The sequence below is a fragment of the Epinephelus moara genome, chromosome 1 (assembly GCF_006386435.1).
Source record: "Epinephelus moara isolate mb chromosome 1, YSFRI_EMoa_1.0, whole genome shotgun sequence".
Lineage (NCBI taxonomy): Eukaryota > Metazoa > Chordata > Actinopteri > Perciformes > Serranidae > Epinephelus > Epinephelus moara.
In genome coordinates this window covers 5,805,050-5,813,559 of record NC_065506.1, presented here as the reverse complement: position 1 = coordinate 5,813,559, position 8,510 = coordinate 5,805,050, and the positions used below count along the sequence as shown (strand labels likewise).

At 43.2% G+C, this 8,510-nt stretch overlaps 1 pseudogene; it reads left to right on the top strand.

The window, feature by feature from the left end:
* The first annotated feature begins 4,793 nt into the window (after positions 1-4,793).
* On the top strand, positions 4,794-7,982 carry LOC126393619 (uncharacterized; annotated as a pseudogene).
* Positions 7,983-8,510: the final 528 nt, after the last annotated feature.

The window sequence follows — 8,510 nt, the reverse complement described above, 5'->3', positions numbered from 1 at the left end:
TGAACATAGGTGAGGGTTGGGATGTAAATGGACCGATAAATTGAGAGCTTTGCCTTCTGGCTCAGCTCCCTATTCATCATGACAGTCCAACAAAGTACCCACATCACTGCTCACACCATGCCAGATGGCCTATCCATCTCACACTCCATTTTACCCCCAGTTGTGAACAAGACCCCGAATACTTGAACTCCCTTAGTTGGGGCAATAACTTACTCCCAACCAACAGGGGGCAATCCATTGTTTACCAGCACAGAACCATTGCCTCAGACTTGAAGGTGCTGAAGGAGACACAGTTTCTGCCTGAATTACATTCCGTAACCAAGTTTTCAATCAAAGAAATTCAACATCCTTAGACTGCACAGGAGTCACTAGGAGGAGGTGGAAGTGGACAGTAGGGTGAACAAAGCATTGCACCTTGACAACAGAGAGTGTGATTCAGGTCCCATGTCACAGTTGTTTCTAGGTTTCAGCTATTAAAACATGTTGGTGAAGATTTGGGAAAGGTGATTTTGGTGTTTCATTTTGTGCTTGAAATAAGCATTTGTACATCCCTTTCTACCCTTTACCATGTCCTGTGTGCAGTTAAACACAACCATAAAGAGATTAATAATGCTTTATTTATCAGGAACAGACACTGAAGGAAAAATAAATGAAATACTGGCAATGAACAATTTACAGACACAATCAATACAGAAGTTGATAGAAAATGAAATCCAGGGGGCATTTTATTCCCTACAAAAAATATTTGCTGTTGCAAAAAAAATGTGTTTTTAGGAGGCATTATTATGATGTTTGAACAGATGTATGACAGAAAATGTGCAGAGATAGAAAAAGAGACTGAAAAAAGACATCTGTTTTCTTATTATCTGCAGTTGCTGTTTGTGGTTATTTATGTGTTCCTGGTCTTCATGTAATCATTTTAAAACTTAAAAGTCTTGTGTTTGTTTTCTCTTGTGCTCACCCACTCACATTTATCTGGCTAGTTTTTAGATAATACAAAGCTGGCTATATAACTGCTGTTACAGATCACCATGTATATAATAAATAATTTATCCATGTGACAGCCATAACTTGTTTACAGTCTGAGAAGCCTGAAGAATATGTGCATATGCAAATTTGTGTATGTTAGCGAATCAGTATCATTCTAAAGTGACAGGCACTATATGTGTTTGTTGGCCTAACATAGCCACATGCATTTTTTTGCTGCAGGAAAAAAATCATCAGTTCACGGTATTGTACTGACATAGGCCACGTTTCCCAGTTAAGATCGATCTTAAGACTTAAGAGCACAGTTAAGAACGTCTTAGCTAAGAAGGGTCGCTAAGATAAGAGTGTTTCCCAGATGAGTTCTTAATGCCTTTCTTAGGATCGCTCTTAAGATTGCTCTTTAAGAAGCTCTTAACAGGAGCTGTCCACTACCGCAGTGCTGAAACTAAATCAATCGATGTCAGGCAAATCGATCACCCACCACTTAATCAGCACATAAGTCACACACAGCGCTGCTACCTAACGCAGTCTTGGTAAGAGAATCATTAGGAAATGTATTATATTTAAACAAAAATATGAAAGACGGACGAAAGGACAAATGAACGATATGTGACAAAGTTGGAGTAAGAATGTGTTGGTTTGTCAATCTCTTTAAACATGTTATGTGGTTTACTGATGATCTCCTGAAGGCATGGGCTACACCATCTTAGAGCAATGTTAGATACTATAACACCTGCTTGGAGGTAAATGGCACTAGAAATAGGTGCCAGTAGCTGACAATAATTGATGAGGATAAAAGGGCATCGGTGTCCTAACACATTATGGCCAGTGCATTTCTAAATTAACAGTTTTAAATATTATATACCTATTCTATTTATTCAAGCCTTTTGTAATGCATACGGGATCAATATGAGGTAAAAGGTATGTGTTTACATTTTCTAAGACAGCTGGGCCTTCATCATTTGTGTGTGCATATGGTCTGAGGCAGTTCGAAATTGGTAGGTAAAAAAATGAATCCTAGGTTTGCGTGTTAGTCCACTACATCTACAGTTTGAAAGTCCTCAGGGCATTTTGGAGTCAAGAAGTCAAAATTAGAACCCTGTTCCAGCAGTCAAAAAGAAGGAAAAGTTTATGATTTCATAAAATCCTTCCAAGCTTCAATGAAATATTCATAAAGTTAGTAATACTGTTGAGGTATAGTATATATGCAAATACAGAGAGTGTAAAAATTTAAAAGACATGAACATCCGGCATCTTTTCTTCAGCCCTGGGAATATTGTTTGAACTACAGATAGCACTTCCGCATTTTGTATACCTGCCACCATGGGACTTAATATGTTTTCAGACACACATTTTTTACGAGTATTTATTGTTCTGGTGTGTCACAGTGCCTTCTGGTAGCTGTAGGTTTGCCACCTCTTGAGCAAAAATTAATGCCACAGCCCTTTTTCTCGGTTTTCTCTGGTCACGTAGCACCAATATCAAGCCTATCTGCATCTGTCTACTGAACAGAAAGCCCAACATCTTTCCAGCTGTGCAATACTTATTTAAAATGTCACAAATCTTTAACTTTCAGCACCCATGCTTGCATTTTAAAAAAAGTTTTCTTTTTGAACTTACTACATACTGACAACACTGTTAGAGTTAGTAGACAGTTTGCAGTTGGAACATTTCTAACTTGTGTTTAAAATACCCTTTACATGACCTCTGAAGATATATTGACACAGTATAGTCAATAATTAACTTTGTAATATTTTGCCTGAGTTTACTAATTCAACAGTTCAACCATGCACACATAAAATTTTTAGATTATGTTTAACTAATATCCGGACTGAAATCAAGCTTTTAAGAAAACATTCCTTTTTGTGGTGATACTACAGTGAGACACACTAAGTGGATCAGAAACATAAAGTGAGCCAGAGTTAGGCAAATTAGTGTCACCAAGACTAACAATCTCTAGAGTGTGCCAAGACAAACAGAAAACGTGCAGAAACATGAGATTGTGGACAAGCAGTCCAAAGTGTGAGGACACTGCAGAGTCAAATGTTGCTCCTGCAGCTGCAGTCTGAGAGCACAAATCACACTTCAGCTGTCAGCTGTAGATAAATCTTATCTCTGTGAAGCACAGGAAGCATTCTAACTCTGCCTTAAGATCTTTTCATATTCAGTTTAAGATCAACATGGGAGCTCTTTCAGATCTGAATAATGCTGTTTGTATGAAAAATGCATCAGAGTGAGAAAAGAGAGCAGAAGCAGTTTTTTTGTCATCAGTTTGGCCCTTTGGGGGACCATAAGCAGAGTTCTTGAGACTGTGGACAGTCACTTTTTTAAACAGGTGAGAGAGTAAATAAACAAGAGCAGACACAGAAAAGCCTCAGAGTAAATAAAACTGTGAATAATGAAACCTACAAGATAACACAAGTACAAACTGTTATATATGTACACACACACACACACACGCGCGCGCACACACACACACACACGCACACACACACACACACACACACACACACACACACACACACACACACACACACATACATCAGTGGCGGCTGCTGGTCTTTCAAACAGGGAAAGCTCACTTTAAGTTTACATCGTAAAATTTGTCATATTGTAGCGAGGCAGTAACTTATAAAAGGAACATTTAATTGAAGCTGTTTTTTAACCACACTCATGCCATCGAACCACAGCAAAACACACCTCAAAGATTTTCAGATGGGTTTACGTAAACTCCTGAACTGTGTCGACACCACCAGAACTGATTTTCTCTCAAAATAAGTTTCCCTGGAGCAGCACCTTAACACTGGCCCAGGTAACAAACTATGCTATGCTATAAAGCAGCTCCACTCACCACACCGTGTGCCACTCCTGTCAGCTAAGAACAGGAAACTGAGGCTACAATTCACACGGGCTCTCCAAATTTGGATAATAGAAGATTGGAAAAACATTTCCTGGTTTGTTGAGTTTTAATTTCTGCTTTGAGATTCAGATGGTAGGGTCAGGATTTGGCATAACAGCATGAAAGCACGGATACATCCTGCCTTGTATCAAAGGTTCAGGCTGGTGGTGGTGGTGTAATGGTGTGGGGGATATTTTCTTGGCCCACTTTGGGCCCCTTAGTACCAACTGAGCGTCATTTAAAGGCCACAGCCTACCTGAGTATTGTTGCTGACCGTGTCCATCCCTTCATGAACACAGTGTACCCATCTTCTGATGGCTACTTCCAGCAGGATAACGCACCCTGTCACAAAGCTCAAATCATCTCACACTGGTTTCTTGAACATGACAATGAGTTCACTGTACTCGAATGGCTTCCACAGTCACCAGATCTCAATCCAATAGAGCACCTGTGGGATGTGGTGGAACAGGAGGTTCTCATCATGGATGTTCAGTCTTGGGTATTGGATTTTTTTGCCGATATATTATGGAAAATTATTCAACTTCCTTCCTGGAATTCTCTGACTGAATATACCTCTTTATCTGTATGCTATTACCCTGGTTATCTTTATTTTTATGTGTATGTATTTTTATATGTATAGGCCTATTATATAGTCCCCTGGTTTACGACCATGTATTTGTGTTTGCACTGTGTAAAACTATTATTTCATTGTCTGGTTTATTTACATTTATAGAGTGTTTCCTTAAAACTTGAAAAGCCCTAAAGAATAAAGAAAAAAAAATCACAGCCTTTTGTTTTAAAGGGATGTTTTATTTCGTAGTGGTTTAAGAGTTTTGTAAAACAGAGTTTACTCAGTAGAGTTCAAGTTGAATGGATGATAATTTGCTTGTTAAAGTATCAGCCTATCATGGGGACAAAGACGAAGAAAAGGGTCAGACCTGGCAACCCTGGAGAGACGGTAGCATGGAGCAGGGCAGCCAACAATTAGCTGGAAAAAGTACTACTGTAAATAGTGAGCCGACAAGAACTGACTGTAAGCATGGGAACATGTAGGGTATGGGGCTTTTGTTCAGTAACTGTGAATGATTGTTAAAAAAAAATTGACAAAGTGCCATGCTGGATGAATTGTTTGGATGGTTTAGCCCACTAGCATCTAGCTAGCTACTTTAGCAGCTTTTAACTAGTGTGGAGTTTAGCTTGCTAGCTGTTAGCAAGCTTAGCAGTTGAGTTTATGTCGGCTGGTGGATCAAGAGAGGATGACACTACATTAGAAGAGGACAACACAGCACTGCGAGACTCATCCTTGGACATCATGGGTTTTTTGGCATCAACCTTTTTTGTGAAAGATGTCAATAGGCAGCAGCCTCTGGATTTACCGTGGTCAGGACAGTGCGGTGTCGTAAGTTATTGAACTCTGAACGCATGAATTCACTCCTCTGAGCTCCAATGTACGTACTACATAGACTTTCACAGACTGTAACTGTAACACATCTGTGGGCCCAACTGTTATTGTTCAGTACATTTTATCCATAGCAGTTTGTTAATACACTGAAATGACAAACTTATTTGGGTATTTGGTTTCAAACAGCATTTTGTACTAAACTGTAATTCCTTTTGCACCAAAAAGTTAGTTACCGAATCATAAGCACTTAAGACATGTTATCTTAGGTTAACAGCCCTTTCATTTACAAGCATGTCAGTGTTATCTTGTTTGCATCGTTGCTCTGGTGGTAATTTATGCAGTACTAGCAGACATGCAATGGCAATTTTGGTGGGGGCCAGCAGGGGCCAGTGCCCCCGTAACTCTGAGTCCAGCCCCCCCTGTGGCCCCCCCCGCCGAAGAGTCGGAGGGGCAACGTGGAACTAAATTGTCTTAACAGGTTGCCGGTCAGCTCATGGCAGTTACATGTCACATCATGTTGATGTAGCGATGTGAAATACGATCCGGAGTTTTCATGGGTGTTTTATTTTGAAAATTGACCAGATACTCTCGTCTTTTCTGCGCCTGACTTCCTGTTTGACTCATTTGTCGTCAGCAATAGACCCAGCAGCGTCTACTTGAATCGCAACCCAGTTAGATCGCCACACCCACGTCCACATGTCAGAGCCCTGACGGAAACCTCCGACCACCTCCGAACTACCGCAAATCTGCACACGAGCTTGCGCTTCTCATACACAGCCACAAGCCCAATTCCAAAACTCAGGCAGTTTATTTCTTCATACATCCGTGGTTTCTGGATTATTACAATAATTTCAGGCTAAGAGTCACTGCTGGATCAGGCACATCGGACTGGCACAGGCTGGAGAAAGGCATAATAACAGGCTGCACCATCTCAGTCATCCTTTTCGCTCTCGCCATGAACATGATAGTCAAGTCAGCAGAGGTGGAGTGCAGGGGTCCCTTGACGAAAACAGGAGTACGCCAGCCCCCAATAAGAGCCTTTATGGACGACCTGACTGTCACCACCACGTCCGTCCCGGGTAGTAGATGGATCCTCCAAGGCCTAGAGAAGCTCATCACCTGGGCAAGGATGAGCTTTAAGCAGGTAAAATCAAGGTCTCTAGTGCTCAAGAGTGGAAAAGTAGTGGACAAGTTCCGCTTCTCACTGTCTGGAGCCACCATCCCATCCATCACGGAGCAGCCAGTTAAGAGCCCGGGGAAGTACTTTGACTGCAGCCTTAAAGATTCTGCTTCCATCCAGAAAACCAGCAAGGAGCTCGAGGACTGGCTGAGTCAGGTTGACAAATCAGGCCTGCCAGGGAAGTTCAAGGCCTGGATTTACCAGCACTCCATCTTGCCCCCGATCCTGTGGCCTCTGCTGGTGTACGCAGTACCCATTACAACAGTCAAGGCCATGGAGAGAAAGATCAGCAGCTACCTGCGCAGATGGTTCAGTCTCCCAGCTCTGCCCTGTATGGCACCAGCAACATCCTGCAGCTCCCAATCAGCGGCCTCGCCGAAGAGTTCATGGTGTCCACAACACGGGAAGCGTTGCAATACAGGGAATCCAGAGATCCAAAGGTGGCATTGGCTGGTATCCAGGTGCAAACAGGCCGGAAATGGAGGGCAGACAAAGCTCTGGAGGTGGCTGAGTCAAGGCTGAGGCAGAAGGTTCTGGTGGGGCTCATAGCCACAGGGCGTGCAGGCATTGGCTACCTCCCAGCAACTGGGGTCGACAAGGCTAAAGGCAAAGAGCAGCAACATCTCGTTCAGGAGGAAGTGCGGGCAGGCGTGGAGGAAGTACGAGCCAGCAGGATGGTGGGAATGGGGCAACAAGGAGCATGAACTAAATGGGAGAATGTTCTGCAACGCAAGATCACCTGGTCCAACATCTGGAAAGCAGACTTCCATCGCATCAGGTTCTTAGTCCTGGCTGTTTATGATGTCCTCCCAAGTCCAGCCAACCTCCACGTCTGGGACAAAACCGACACACCATCCTGTCCTCAATGTTCAGGACGGGGATCCCTGGAACACCTCCTCAGCAGCTGCCCAAAAGCGCTTGCAGACGGGCGCTATCACTGGCCGCCATGACCAGGTGCTTAGGGCAGTTGCTGACAGCATAGCTACGGCCATCAACACCATCAAGGGCCACCATAAGCCAAAGACCATCATGTTCCACAGAGCTGGAGAGAAGCCCAACATACAACCTCATGTTCCACAGAGCTGGAGAGAAGCCCAACATACAACCAAGGGCAAAGTCAGGCCTCCTCACCTCCGCCACTGACTGGAGACTGGAAGTGGACCTTGGCAAACAGCTGAAGTTCCCAGCCAGGATAACACCAACACGGCTTCGACCAGACATGATCATCGTGTCCGATTCCACCAAGCAGCTGATCATTCTGGAGCTCACAGTGCCCTGGGAAGAGCGCATGGACGAGGCCAATGAGAGGAAGCGTGCCAAGTACCAGGAGCTAGTGGATGATTGCAAGAGGCAAGGCTGGAGAACTCACTGTGAACCTCTGGAGGTGGGCTGCCGAGGACTTGCTGGGCGGTCACTCTGCAAAGTGTGAAAAAGCAGAAAAAGCCACAAGGTGGCTATGGATGAAGAGGGCAGATCCGTGGGCAAATGCTGCTGGGACACAGGCTGGGGTCTGATCAACCCCGGTCGGGTCGCCTGGGCGAGGATTTTTGAAAGACCCGAAACACCCAATGACCCCAGGTTACATCACTGATGATGTGTCCCAGCGCATCCGCAAGATGTATCTTTCAACAACCACTAATCCTTAGCCGTATTTTAAGTGTAACCCTTCACCATAACATTCCAATAGAACATTTTTCACACATAAAAAGCACAAAGATGTTGAAATCTAGGCATATTCTGCCATCATAACCATCGCGCCATCGCCACTGCCAACATGTATTTACTTTATTGTCTGTTTTAATTTTTGTCATTTATATTCTTTTTCAAACATATCTGTGTATCTTTCAGATCCGTTGTTTTGTTACTTATGCTGCATAATTTACCTTTTGTTTTGTTATACTGTATGTAAACTTCCCTCTGTCTTGCCATCATATATTAAGGGTGTAACAGTTCACAAAATTAACAGTTGGTTCGATACGATACAGCAGGGTCACGGTTTGATACATTTTCGATACAGTAAAAAAGTAGAAATACCAGAGAAA